This window comes from Pseudophryne corroboree, chromosome 9, assembly GCF_028390025.1.
Source record: "Pseudophryne corroboree isolate aPseCor3 chromosome 9, aPseCor3.hap2, whole genome shotgun sequence".
Taxonomy (NCBI): Eukaryota; Metazoa; Chordata; class Amphibia; order Anura; family Myobatrachidae; genus Pseudophryne; species Pseudophryne corroboree.
The window spans coordinates 68358973-68374514 of record NC_086452.1 but is presented as its reverse complement, the minus strand read 5'-3'; positions in this window follow the sequence as shown (position 1 = coordinate 68374514).

Here is a 15542-nt window from a genome sequence, read left to right as displayed (position 1 = left end):
CAGTCTTCTGTACGCGGTGACTGTACGCCGAAAGTGGCCCGCAATTCTTCGGGCCACCGACAGCATCTCTTTCACGCCCCTGTCGTTTTTTAAATAATTCTGCACCACCAAATTCAAGGTATGTGCAAAACATGGGACGTGCTGGAATTTGCCCAGATGTAATGCACGCACAATATTGCTGGCGTTGTCCGATGTCACAAATCCCCAGGAGAGTCCAATTGGGGTAAGCCATTCTGCGATGATCTTCCTCAGTTGCCGTAAGAGGTTTACAGCTGTGTGCGTATTCTGGAAAGCGGTGATACAAAGCGTAGCCTGCCTAGGAACAAGTTGGCGTTTGCGAGATGCTGCTACTGGTGCCGCCGCTGCTGTTCTTGTAGCGGGAGGCAATACATCTACCCAGTGGGCTGTCACAGTCATGTAGTCCTGAGTCTGCCCTGCTCCACTTGTCCACATGTCCGTGGTTAAGTGGACATTGGGTACAACTGCATTTTTTAGGACACTGGCGAGTCTTTTTCTGACGTCCGTGTACATTCTCGGTATCGCCTGCCTAGAGAAGTGGAACCTAGATGGTATTTGGTAACGGGGGCACACTACCTCAAGCAATTGTCTAGTTCCCTGTGAACTAACGGCGGATACTGGACGCACGTCTAATACCAACATAGTTGTCAAGGCCTCAGTTATCCGTTTGCAACAGGATGACTGCTGTGATATTTCATCTTCCTCGCAAAGGACTGTTGGACAGTCAATTGCTTACTGGAAGTAGTACAAGTGGTCTTCCGACTTCCCCTCTGGGATGACGATCGACTCCCAGCAGCAACAACAGCAGCGCCAGCAGCAGTAGGCGTTACACTCAAGGATGCATCGGAGGAATCCCAGGCAGGAGAGGACTCGTCAGACTTGCCAGTGACATGGCCTGCAGGACTATTGGCTTTCCTGGGTAAGGAGGAAATTGACACTGAGGGAGTTGGTGGTGTGGTTTGCGCGAGCTTGGTTACAAGAGGAAGGGATTTACTGGTCAGTGGACTGCTTCCGCTGTCGCCCAAAGTTTTTGAACTTGTCACTGACTTATTATGAATGCGCTGCAGGTGACGTATAAGGGAGGATGTTCCGAGGTGGTTAACGTCCTTACCCCTACTTATTACAGCTTGACAAAGGCAACACACGGCTTGACACCAGTTGTCCGCATTTCTGTTGAAATAATTCCACACTGAAGAGCTGATTTTTTTTGTATTTTGACCAGGCATGTCAATGGCCATATTCCTCCCACGGACAACAGGTGTCTCCCCGGGTGCCTGACTTAAACAAACCACCTCACCATCAGAATCCTCCTTGTCAATTTCCTCCCCAGCGCCAGCAACACCCATATCCTCATCCTGGTGTACTTCAACAGTGACATCTTCAATTTGACTATCAGGAACTGGACTGCGGGTGCTCCTTCCAGCACTTGCAGGGGGCGTGCAAATGGTGGAAGGCGCAAGCTCTTCCCGTCCAGTGTTGGGAAGGTCAGGCATCGCAACCGACACAATTGGACTCTCCTTTGGGATTTGTGATTTCGAAGAACGCACAGTTCTTTGCTGTGCTTTTGCCGCAAGTCTTTTCTTTTTTCTAGCGAGAGGATGAGTGCTTCCATCCTCATGTGAAGCTGAACCACTAGCCATGAACATAGGCCAGGGCCTCAGCCGTTCCTTGCCACTCCGTGTCGTAAATGGCATATTGGCAAGTTTACGCTTCTCCTCAGACGCTTTTAATTTAGATTTTTGGGTCATTTTTTTACTGATCTTTTGTGTTTTGGATTTTACATGCTCTGTACTATGACATTGGGCATCGGCCTTGGCAGACGACGTTGATGGCATTTCATCGTCTCGGCCATGACTAGTGGCAGCAGCTTCAGCACGAGGTGGAAGTGGATCTTGATCTTTCCCTATTTTTTTAACCTCCACATTTTTGTTCTCCATATTTTAATGCGCACAACTAAAAGCCACCACAGGTATACAATGTAGATGGATGGATAGTATAGTATTATATTACTTATGGAGGACGAGTGACTGACGACACAGAGGTAGGTACAGCCGTGGCCTACCGTACTGCTATATATATATATAATATACTGTATAATAATAACGGACCTGGTGGACACTGTCAGCAGACTGCTAAACTAGTATGAAGAAAAAAAAACCCACCACAGGTAGGTATACAATGTAGATGGATGGATAGTAAGTATAGTATTATATTACTTATGGACGATGAGTGCACCGACGACACAGAGGTAGGTACAGCCGTGGCCTACCGTACTGCTTATATATATAATATACTGTATATAACGGACCTGGTGGACACTGTCAGCAGACTGCTAAACTAGTATGAAGAAAAAAAAAACCACCACAGGTAGGTATACAATGTAGATGGATGGATAGTATAGTATTATATTACTTATGGACGACGAGTGCACTGACGACACAGAGGTAGGTACAGCCGTGGCCTACCGTACTGCTTATATATATAATATACTGTATATAACGGACCTGGTGGACACTGTCAGCAGACTGCTAAACTAGTATGAAGAAAAAAAAAACCACCACAGGTAGGTATACAATGTAGATGGATGGATAGTAAGTATAGTATTATATTACTTATGGACGACGAGTGCACTGACGACACAGAGGTAGGTACAGCCGTGGCCTACCGTACTGCTTATATATATAATATACTGTATATAACGGACCTGGTGGACACTGTCAGCAGACTGCTAAACTAGTATGAAGAAAGAAAAAAAAACACCACAGGAGTGTTTTTCAGGCAGACAAACGTACACTATACTGGACTGGTGGTCACTGTCAGCAAAACTGTGCACTGTACTCCTGCTATAACTGCTCCCCAGTCCCCACAATTAGGCAGTGTGAGCAGTGCACTCAGCACAGATATATCATGCAGCAGTGCAGCACACTGAGCACAGATATGGTGGAGCGTTTTTTTCAGGCAGAGAAACAAAGGATTAAACTAACTCACTGGTGGTAAACCCTGCACTGTACTCCCTAACAGCTGCTCCCTGTCCCCAATCCTCCCCACATAACTAAGTCACTCAGTTTACTCTGTTCTTTTCTAATATAACGGAGAGGACGCCAGCCACGTCCTCTCCCTATCAATCTCAATGCACGTGTGAAAATGGCGGCGACGCGCGGCTCCTTATATAGAATCCAAATCTCGCGAGAATCCGACAGCGGGATGATGACGTTCGGGCGCGCTCGGGTTAACTGAGCAAGGCGGGAGGATCCGAGTCGCTCGGACCCGTGTAAAAAAAAGGTGAAGTTCGGGCGGGTCGGATTCCGAGGATCCGAACCCACTCATCACTAATATTTATCATGTGATCTTAAATTCTATTTCACTCAGTGTGTATCATGAACACCAGCAATAAGTAAACCGATTTATAAATGCAATAAAATGGTTATCACCACTATCAGATTTACCACATTTACGTTTACCTTATAAAATGGATGAGCAGACTGATATCGAAGATCGGCTTGGTTAGACTTCAAAGACACCGCCCATTTGAAGGGGTTTGGTTCGTGTGACCAGCGGTCGGGAGACCGCCAGTCACCATACTGATGCCTGGATTGCGGCTTTTAGATGTCCGGTGTGGGTGGCAGTTAGGAGCTGATTGGCTGGTACTTTTTTACTCTCCATTGTATCACTTTCCAAGCGATGACGCATCTGGCCCTTATATAAGACTTATTAGTATACTGTAATTTCCTAATTCACATTCTACTACACATCTGAGGGTAGGGTCACAGAATCACAGTCCATAGTGGCCTGATTAGTAGAGGTCTATTGTCCAGTTTTCTTTCTAGGTGCTGTTAGTATCTAGTTACAGGGCTCATTTCCTTCTCTGTCTCACTGTCTTGCCGGGTTGCACAGTGGTGGTCATTCCGAGTTGTTCGCTCGCAAGCTGTTTTTAGCAGATTTACTCACGCTAAGCCGACGCCTACTGGGAGTGAATCTTAGCATCTTAAAATTGCGAACGAAAGATTCGCAATATTGCGATAAGACATCTCTGTGCAGTTTCTGAGTAGCTCGAGACTTACTCTGCCAGTGCGATCAGTTCAGTGCTTGTCGTTCCTGGTTTGACGTCACAAACACAAATAATTCTATTTCTCATAGTCCGTAGTGGATGCTGGGGACTCCGAAAGACCATGGGGAATAGCGGCTCCGCAGGAGACTGGGCACAAAGTAAAAGCTTTAGGACTAGCTGGTGTGCACTGGCTCCTCCCCCTATGACCCTCCTCCATGCCTCAGTTAGGATACTGTGCCCGGACGAGCGTACACAATAAGGAAGGATTTTTTTTTTTTTTAAATTGTTTATTTTAATTTTCAGGTTACATATATCACAGCAGCTCCCCTCCACACGTGGGGTGAGCTGCTTCGTGTAACAATATACTACCAGAAGTAGAGATATAACAGTAATAGAAAGAACATGCGGTTCCCAACATGCAAAAAATAAAATAAAAAAATAAAATAAAGTAAAATAAGAGCCCTTAACCCAGCATTTGTTAGAACGAGAAACAGCAATGAATTATGCGTCAGGGTGAACAGAGGCTATTCAGTCTTATGGGAACCGGATATTAGACTCATAACTATAGCAATATAAAGAAAAAGACTAAGGAGAAAGAGAGCATAAAGAGAGAGAAGGGGAGACGGGGAAAGATGGGGAGGGAATAGAATAGGGGGGTGAAGAGACAGGGTTGGAGGCACCTCCGGCGCGCCCCTCGCATTCCGCTGATCTCGTACCGGGCGCTAGTACAAAAAGGGAGAGTGTTACTTGAGGGACACGAAGAGGACAAATTAAGGGTAAGCCTGTATCTACTCGTCAGGTAAGGAGATTGCAGAGATCATAGTAGGAGAGCCATCGAGCCTCCAGGGGATCGTGCTCCACCTGCGGGAGCCTGAGAGTCGAACCATAGTTCCCAACTCAGGAGAAACTGGAAAGATCTATTATGAAGGTATGCAGTGATTTTTTCCATGCTTGCGAGGTACCATACTTTGTTGATGACCTGTTTAATAGGGGGGGGCTCCCTCTGTTTCCATTGGAGGGCAATTGAGCACCTAGCCGCGTTTAGAATCTGTGTCAGTAGTTTACCGGAGTTTGGAGGTGCGTTTGCAATGGGGAGGCCTAGCAGGAAGGACCAAGGGTCTTTTTTCACCTGGGTCTTGAGTACTGCGCTTAGCAGGCGTGCGACTGCGTCCCAAAATAGCATGATTTTAGGGCACGTCCACCATATGTGGAGGAAAGAGCCATGACCGCCGCAACCTCTCCAGCACATGGGCGATGAGGAGGAAAACATTTTGTGGAGTCTAGAGGGGACAAAATACCACCTGTATAAGATTTTATATGCGTTTTCCTTGACTAGGGTTGAGATCGAGGACTTCGCGGCCGCGGTGAAGACGTCCGACCAGTCATAGTCATCGGGCATCGGACCTAGGTCCTGCTCCCATTGGAGTATGAAAGCCGGGGTCGTCGTCTGGTCCCATGTATGGAGAAGGGAATACAGTAGGGAGATGATTCCTCGAGCGAGCGGTTTGTGATAGCAGTAGGACTCCAGAGTGGTGAGAGGCTGGAGCGGGGACGCGTTCGATAGAGAGGTGACAAAGTGTCTTAACTGGAAATAGGTAAAAGGATTCGCCTCCGGGAAGTCAAATTTCGACATGATATCCGGTAAAGGTGCACAGGCACCCTCAGAGAGCACATCCAGAACAAAGCGGATATTCCGTTCCAACCATGGACGCGAGCGGGTCAGAGACTGACCCGGGGCGAAAGAAGGATTGTCCCACAAGGGGGTAAGCACCGAGGGATATGATAGCAGGTGAAAGCGACGCGTGCAGTAGTCCCAGATCTGGCAAGTGAATTCCAGCACCGGGTGCAGTTGTAGATGAGGAGATCTAGTTCTAGGAGGGGATAAGAGTAGGGACGACAAAGATGGAATGTGACTAAGCGCTGTCTCCAGCTGGAGCCAGCGTATGGACTGCGTAGGGGCGAACCAGGTCACTGCTTGGCTGAGATGGGTGGCCAGATAGTAAAGACGGATATCTGGGAAGCCTCTACCTCCATCTTGCACTGGTTTGCGCAAAGTGGAGAAACCTATCCTAGGAACCTTGTTTCTCCACACAAAGCGGAGCAACCATGAGTGGACTTGTGCTAAAACTGAGTCCGGAACTTTCACTGGCAGCGTCTGGAACAAATAAAGTAGGCGGGGGACAATGTTCATTTTCAGAGCTACGATACGACCCAGCCAGGAGATAATTAGTGATTGCCATTTATGGAGGTCGGCTTTAAGGTTTTTAAGCAATGGCGAGAAGTTTTCCTTATATAAGTCTCCGTATCGGCGCGTAATAAAGATCCCCAAGTAACGGATTTTAGAAGCGCACCAGGAGAATTTAAAGTTGTTTTTCATGTGGGACAGTCGGGGAGGGGGGATGTGGAAGGGGAGAGCTTCCGTTTTGGACCAATTAACTTTGTAACCCGAAACATGGCCATATTCAGACAGGAGGTCAAAAAGGTTCGGCAATGAGGTGTGCGGCGAGGAAAGCGATAGGAGGACATCATCTGCGAACAGAGAAATCTTGTAATCAGAGCCCCCCACCTCCAGCCCACCAATATCGGGCGAGGCTCGTATGCGGGCTGCTAATGGCTCTATTACTAAAGCAAAGATCAGAGGCGAGAGTGGGCAGCCCTGTCTGGTACCGTTGGAGATGTCCAGAGGGTCCGACTGCACTCCATTCACAGATACTCTGGCGGAAGGGTTCGAGTACAAGGCCTGAATTCCCGTGAGAAATTCCCCCTGAAAGCCAAAATGAGCAAGAGTTTCGAACAAAAAGGGCCAGCCTATCCTGTCAAATGCTTTCTCCGCGTCCAGAGAAAGCAAAAGAGCAGGAGTGTGTGTGAGGTTAATGTGGTGAGCAAGACTAACAACGCGCCTCGTGTTATCTCGGGCTTGGCGGCCGGGGATAAATCCCACCTGATCGTTATGGACGAGGTGGGGTAAGACACTATTCAATCGGAGGGCTAGGATTTTTGCGTATATCTTGATATCCGAATTAAGTAGCGAAATAGGTCTATAGTTAGCGCAGTTAGATGCGTCTTTGCCGTCCTTGGGAATTACTATAATCTTAGCCTCCAGAGCCGATTTGGAGAATGGAGCTCCCTGTAAAACAGCGTTGAAGAGGGATGAAAGGTGGGGCGTAAGCTGGGGGAGAAAAGTCTTGTAATAGGCGGCCGTAAAGCCGTCTGGGCCAGGCGCCTTGGTAAGTTTTAGGGACTTAACCACGGTGGCAATTTCTTCGTCGGAGATCTTTGAGTTTAATTCTGCAGCAGCCGATGAGCTCAGGCAAGGCAGTTGGCAGTGGGATAGGAAGGTACGAATAGCCCCAAGAAAGTCCGGCCTCGCTTGAGTGGGCCCATGTGCGTTGTACAACTTTTCGTAGAAGCGAGAGAAAGTTTCAGTGATACGTTTGGGATCAGCTGTTTTCTTGCCAGGAGAAGACTGGATAGATAAAACGTTGTTCCTTGCAAGCTTCGCCCGAAGCCTGGAGGCTAGTAGTCGATCAGCTTTATCTCCTTTTTCGTAAAAGGACTGATTGAGCCATTTCAGGCTGGTTTCTACCTTCGCCGTCAGGAGCATGTTTAGTTCCCCCCTGGCCGTGGACAAGGATGAGAGATCTGCTTCGGACCCTGTTTTTTTATGTTTCAGTGAGAGGGAAGCGATCAGGTCCGAGAGCTCCCGGATGCGTTTGGATCTGGTCCTCTTATTATAAGAGGAGGTACTGATCAAACATCCACGTATTACCGCCTTGTGGGCGTCCCACAATAACATAGGAGAAACAGACGGGGATGTATTTGTCTCAAAGTAATGGGAGATTTCGGCGGCTATGTGGGCTTTCGTTTGGGGATTGAGAAGGAGTCTGTCATTCAGTCTCCACACAGGGTGGCGAACGGGAGGATGCGGACCCGGGATGTCCACAGTAGCCGGGCCGTGGTCTGACCACGTGCTAGGGTGGATGGAGGTGTCAAGGATACATTGAGCAGGTTCCGAGCTTAGAAATAGCATGTCCAGTCTTGTGTAAACATCATACATGGGGGAATAGTATGTGTAATCCTTAGCATTTGGCTCTTTCACTCTCCAAGTATCAAAGAGAAGGTGTCGTGATAGCAGGAGATTCAAAGCAGCTGCATTGCGCGAGTGAGAGGAGCGCATTGATCTGGGCAGAGGTTTAGATCTGTCCAGGGTGCTATCCATAGTGACATTAAAGTCCCCTCCCAAAACCACGTTACCGCGTCTGTGCAGGGCTAAGAGGCTATTTAGGGAGTGGAAGAAAGGGGCCTGGAGCTGATTTGGAGCATATACATTCAGGAATGTATAGGGGGATCCGTTCAACAACCCCACTAGCAGCAGGTATCTACCTTCAGGGTCCCTCCATATGTCAGAGGGGGTGAAATCTAGGTGGCTAGCAAAGAGTATAGCGACCCCCTTTTTCTTGCGCATGGGGTCGCAAGCATGGAAAGTGTGTGGGAAGGATTTTGACCTAAGTTCTGGATATGATTTACCCGAGAAGTGGGTCTCTTGCAGAAATACGATGTCGCCTTTAAGTTGTTTAAGGGACTGAAATAGGAGGGAACGTTTACGTGGGCTATTCAAACCCTTCGTGTTCAGAGTAACTATTCTAAGAACCATGGTATAGGAGTGGAGCGCTATTCATGCGGGAGCGCACCAGCGGAACCCCAGGGGAGATAGGGGAAAGGAAAGGGGAGGAGACCAGAGAAAGAGGAGGAGAAAGAGTAAGAGAACAGAGGAAGAACAGGCATAGGTTAGTATCAGTAACTAGAAGACAGAGAAAGTCCATTCTCATTAGTCGGACCCAAGGAAGAAATAGACCTGCAGGTCTAGTTCGTCCGACGTCGACCTCGGAGGTCGAGTGGGGGGTGGGTGAGCCCAGTCGATCGGAGAGGAGACCGGGTCCCGTGTGTGAACAAAATCGATTTAAGTGTACATATTTGCAGTTAGTAGGCTAAAGGAGCTAACGGGGAAGGGAAGAGGGGGGGGAGGGAGGAGAGCATACTTAAAGGAACTGAGGTTAAACATGTCATGGCGATTGCATAGCAACAGTGGTAACACTAGGACTAGTTTGAAATAAGAAAAGAAGGCGAGGTCCAGTCGGGCCGCCCGGGACAGGAGCCCACGCGGTCAGCCGCGAAGAACCCCTGCCCCGAGGGCCCGAGAAGGCCCACCCACCATATATTCAACAAGACAACAAACGGTAAACAACAGTTATATAGAGGGGCCCGCACCACACGGAAATCCCGGTGAAGCGCAACGAGCCCCCCTGAGGTCTGCTAAGAACCCGTGTAGGCATCAAGTTCCTGTAAGGCCATCAACACATGCTGAGTCAAGTGTCTGAAGAGGCATGGGTTGCCGGTCCGACGGTGTTCCAACTTGGGGAAGGGGCTGCGAGGGGAGGGGAGGTGTTGACTGGGAGAGGGCGCTGAGATGCGGCTGGAGGGCCGGAGATGTTCAATTGATGGAGTAGTTGTAGGGCCTCGTCAGGGGACCTGGCAGAGAGGAATTTGCCGTCTGCTCTGACCTGGAGGGCAAAGGGAAATCCCCATCTATATCTGACGTTGTTGTCTCTCAGGGTTTTGGTTATGTCCTTTAGTTCCCTTCTTCTATTTAGCGTAACCGGTGACAGGTCCTGGAAGATCGAAAGGTTGGACCCTTCGAAAGAGGTGGTCGGAGACCTCCGGGCTTTGGCGTAGATTTGGTCTTTAACAGCAAAGTAGTGAAAACGTAGAATCACATCCCTTGGTGTTTTAGCGTCTTGAGATCTAGGGCGCAGAGCTCTGTGAGCCCTATCTAGGAGTAGCATGTCATCCGGAATGGAGGGGGCAAGTGAGCGGAAGAGGCGGAGCAGGTAATCCATGAGGTGGGTTTGTTCAACCGTCTCGGGGACGTTACGGATTCGAAGATTGTTCCGACGACCTCTGTTGTCCAAATCTTCTTGCTTATCCGCTAGTAGCATGACATCTGTACGCATTTGCGTCACCTCCTGTTCCGATTCTTGTTGGAAGGCGATGAGCTCCTCTTGTTTTCTTTCAATGTCATCAACTCTGGAGCCCAGGCTGTCAACATCAGTTTTCAGACCAGAGATAGCCTCCTGCACCTCCGCACGAATTGATTTTTTAATATTGCGCATTTCGGACAGAAGAAGGGCGACGTCTGCTTTTGTGGCGGGGGTAGAGGAAGAGTCATCCTCTGAGTCACGATCAGAGGTGGGTGGAGGTGAGGATGATTTCCGGGTGGAGGATGGAGTAGAATTCTTGAAGTAGCCCACCAGGTTATGGGCGTTCGTCTTTTTCCCCCCTTTAGGCATAGTGGTGGTGAGAGGTGAAGTAGGTTGGTAGTCAACACCTGGGCAGGTATGGGGGAGCTCCTATAGCATTAGAATCACACACGGGATCGGGTGCATTACTTAGTGAGATCACATGGTAGGCGGTTCACAGAGGATGGCCCGGCAAGTCCGGCCGGGTGCGCTAAAACGTGTATGTGCACCCCTAAGCCCCAACCAATTTGGGATCTTCTGATGGCTGAGGTTTCTATTAGGGTCACCCTATGCACCGCAGCCGTTGTATGTGTGGGTGTAAGAGGTAGCGCCTTGAGGGTGCCCCGGGTGGCACCGGTATTTATATGCCCACTGTTATTTATCAGATCCCTGCTTGGGTGCAGCGTCACCTTCAATAGTGATTATTTAGGGGGGGAAAAAGCATGTGCAGGGAAATGTGTTCCCCCTGCGGCTGTGCAGTGAGTTACCCCGTTGTTTTGCTGCGTAAGGCTATGCAAGTGGCCCAATTCTGTGGGAGCTCAATTCGAGCGTGGTATAGTAAGTCAGGACCACAAAGTTGGTATGAGCAGCTTATCCCCGTGTGAGCTCGGTCAGAGGATGTACTGAGGGGGAGAGAGTATGCTCGTGTGTTCTTCCAGCAGCAGTGCAGTGAGCTTTACAGCTGTTTAATGTAAGGCTGTTTAGAGATATTCACTCCCAGGGGTACCCAGCAGGCATCCCGGGGGTCAGTGGGAGCCACTATGCTGCGCACCGCACAGCCCGGTTATCAGCAGGAGATCCAGGCGAGAGCTGAGATCCCTCCAAGATGGCCGCCGGGCGTCTCTCAGCTCCGCCAAGCAGCACGAACTGATTCAAAGGGAGCAGGGGGGCCTCCACGAGGGAGTGCTGGGCACCTGGGAGTGAAGGTAAGGAGCCCGATCCGCGGGTCCCGGCTTGTGGGAAGCTGCTAGGCCGCTATCCGCGGTCTGCTTCCCGATTCGCGCCCGGCAGCAGCAGGTGGGTCGTGAGGGGTAGGGGCAGCGATGTGATAGGGGAAGGCTCCCCGATGCTGCGCCGGAGTGAACCCGCGAGGGGGGACTCACCCGCCGTACGGAGCCGCCGCCGTCCGCACTCCTCGGTCCAGAAATCAGCTGCTCGTTCACTGGAGGTCACAGGCTCTGGGGAAACCGCCAGTCACCGCTCCGGAGTATTTGTGTCCTCGCCTAGCTTCCTCCTTCAGTCGGCCACGTTTCCGGGCTGGGGGGGGGGTTGTCCCACTACGGTCCCCGGTTTCTTGTGGAGGGGAAGGCCGCAACCTGCAGGAGCCCTGAAAAGGGCACCCCGGCTCTGCAGTCCAGACCCTCCAGTCCCAGGTGTAATAGGGAGTAGGTACACTGCGTTGTGGTCGTGTGTAAGCTCCCAAATCGCTATTTGAAGTTAATAAAAGAGCAGGGCCAGCAGGAGCTCATAGAATTCACCTCCTCACAGCTCACAGGCCCGGCCACGCCCCCCAATAAGGAAGGATTTTGAATCCCGGGTAAGACTCATACCAGCCACACCAATCACACCGTACAACTTGTGATCTGAACCCAGTTAACAGCATGATAACAGAAGGAGCCTCTGAAAAGATGGCTCACAACAACAATAACCCGATTTTTGTAACAATAACTATGTACAAGTAATGCAGACAATCCGCACTTGGGATGGGCGCCCAGCATCCACTACGGACTATGAGAAATAGAATTATCGGTAAGTAAATTCTTATTTTCTCTAACGTCCTAGTGGATGCTGGGGACTCCGAAAGGACCATGGGGATTATACCAAAGCTCCCAAACGGGCGGGAGAGTGCGGATGACTCTGCAGCACCGAATGAGAGAATTCCAGGTCCTCCTCAGCCAGGGTATCAAATTTGTAGAATTTAGCAAACGTGTTTGCCCCTGACCAAGTAGCTGCTCGGCAAAGTTGTAAAGCCGAGACCCCTCGGGCAGCCGCCCAAGATGAGCCCACTTTCCGTGTGGAATGGGCTTTTACAGATTTTGGCTGTGGCAGGCCTGCCACAGAATGTGCAAGCTGAATTGTACTACAAATCCAACGAGCAATCGTCTGCTTAGAAGCAGGAGCACCCAGCTTGCTGGGTGCATACAGGATAAACAGCGAATCAGATTTTCTGACTCCAGCCGTCCTGGAAACATATATTTTCAGGGCCCTGACTACGTCCAGCAACTTGGAATCCTCCAAGTCCCTAGTAGCCGCAGGCACCACAAAAGGCTGGTTTAAGTGAAATGCTGAAACCACCTTAGGAAGAAATTGAGGACGAGTCCTCAATTCTGCCCTGTCCGTATGAAAAATTAGGTAAGGGCTTTTATAGGATAAAGCCGCCAATTCTGAGACACGCCTGGCTGAAGCCAGGGCTAACAGCATTACCACTTTCCATGTGAGATATTTTAAGTCCACAGTGGTGAGTGGTTCAAACCAATGTGATTTTAGGAATCCCAAAACTACATTGAGATCCCAAGGTGCCACTGGAGGCACAAAAGGAGGCTGTATATGCAGTACTCCCTTGACAAACGTCTGAACTTCAGGAACAGAAGCCAGTTCTTTTTGGAAGAATATTGACAGGGCCGAAATTTGAACCTTAATGGACCCTAATTTGAGGCCCATAGACAGTCCTGTTTGCAGGAAATGCAGGAAACGACCCAGTTGAAATTCCTCTGTAGGGGCCTTCCTGGCCTCGCACCACGCAACATATTTACGCCAAATACGGTGATAATGTTGTATGGTTACATCCTTCCTGGCTTTGATCAGGGTAGGGATGACTTCATCCGGAATGCCTTTTTCCTTCAGGATCCGGCGTTCAACCGCCATGCCGTCAAACGCAGCCGCGGTAAGTCTTGGAACAGACATGGTCCCTGGAGCAGGTCCTTTCTTAGAGGTAGAGGCCACGGGTCTTCCGTGAGCATCTCTTGAATTTCCGGGTACCAAGTCCTTCTTGGCCAATCCGGAGCCACGAGTATAGTCTTTACTCCTCTCCTTCTTATGATTCTCAGTACTTTTGGTATGAGAGGAAGAGGAGGGAACACATACACTGACTGGTACACCCACGGTGTTACCAGAGCGTCCACAGCTATTGCCTGAGGGTCCCTTGACCTGGCGCAATATCTGTCCAGTTTTTTGTTGAGGCGGGACGCCATCATGTCCACCTTTGGTTTTTCCCAACGGTTCACAATCATGTGGAAGACTTCTGGGTGAAGTCCCCACTCCCCCGGGTGAAGATCGTGTCTGCTGAGGAAGTCTGCTTCCCAGTTGTCCACTCCCGGAATGAACACTGCTGACAGTGCTATCACATGATTCTCCGCCCAGCGAAGAATCCTTGCCACTTCCATCATTGCCCTCCTGCTTCTTGTGCCGCCCTGTCTGTTTACGTGGGCGACTGCCGTGATGTTGTCCGACTGGATCAACACCGGCTGACCCTGAAGCAGAGGTCTTGCCTGACTTAGGGCATTGTAAATGGCCCTTAGTTCCAGGATATTTATGTGAAGTGACGTTTCCATGCTTGACCACAAGCCCTGGAAATTTCTTCCCTGTGTGACTGCTCCCCAGCCTCTCAGGCTGGCATCCGTGGTCACCAGGACCCAATCCTGAATGCCGAATCTGCGGCCCTCTAGGAGATGAGCACTCTGTAACCACCACAGGAGAGACACCCTTGTCCTTGGAGACAGGGTTATCCGCTGATGCATTTGAAGATGCGATCCGGACCATTTGTCCAGCAGATCCCACTGAAAAGTTCTTGCGTGGAATCTGCCGAATGGAATCGCTTCGTAAGAAGCCACCATCTTTCCCAGGACCCTTGTGCATTGATGTACTGACACTTGGCCTGGTCTTAGGAGGTTCCTGACTAGGTCGGATAACTCCTTGGCTTTCTCCTCCGGGAGAAACACCTTTTTCTGTACTGTGTCCAGAATCATCCCTAGGAACAGCAGACGTGTCGTCGGAATCAGCTGTGATTTTGGAATATTTAGAATCCATCCGTGCTGTCGTAGTACTACTTGAGATAGTGCTACTCCGACCTCTAACTGTTCTCTGGACCTTGCCCTTATCAGGAGATCGTCCAAGTAAGGGATAATTAAGACGCCTTTTCTTCGAAGAAGAATCATCATTTCGGCCATTACCTTGGTAAAGACCCGGGGTGCCGTGGACAATCCAAACGGCAGCGTCTGAAACTGATAGTGACAGTTCTGTACCACAAACCTGAGGTACCCTTGGTGAGAAGGGCAAATTGGGACATGGAGGTAAGCATCCTTGATGTCCAGAGACACCATATAGTCCCCTTCTTCCAGGTTCGCTATCACTGCTCTGAGTGACTCCATCTTGAACTTGAACCTTTTTATGTAAGTGTTCAAGGATTTCAGATTTAAAATGGGTCTCACCGAGCCGTCCGGCTTCGGTACCACAAACAGCGTGGAATAATACCCCTTTCCCTGTTGTAGGAGGGGTACCTTGATTATCACCTGCTGGGAATACAGCTTGTGAATGGCTTCCAATACCGCCTCCCTGTCGGGGGGAGACGTTGGTAAAGCCGACTTCAGGAACCGGCGAGGGGGAGACGTCTCGAATTCCAATTTGTACCCCTGAGATACTACCTGCAGGATCCAGGGGTCCACTTGCGAGTGTGCCCACTGCGCGCTGAAATTCTTGAGACGGGCCCCCACCGTGCCTGAGTCCGCTTGTAAGGCCCCAGCGTCATGCTGAGGACTTGGCAGAAGCGGGGGAGGGCTTCTGTTCGTGGGAAGAGGCTGTTTGCTGCAGTCTTTTTCCCCTTCCTCTGCCCCGGGGCAGATATGAGTGGCCTTTTGCCCGCTTGCCCTTATGGGGACGAAAGGACTGAGCCTGAAAAGACGGTATCTTTTTCTGCTGCGAGGTGACTTGGGGTAAAAAGGTGGATTTTCCAGCCATTGCCGTGGCCACCAGGTCCGATAGACCGACCCCAAATAACTCCTCCCCTTTATACGGCAATACTTCCATATGCCGTTTGGAATCCGCATCCCCTGACCACTGTCGCGTCCATAATCCTCTTCTGGCAGAAATGGACATCGCACTTACTCTTGATGCCAGAGTGCAAATATCCCTCTGTGCATCTCGCATATATAGAAATGCATCCTTTAAATGCTCTATAGTCAATA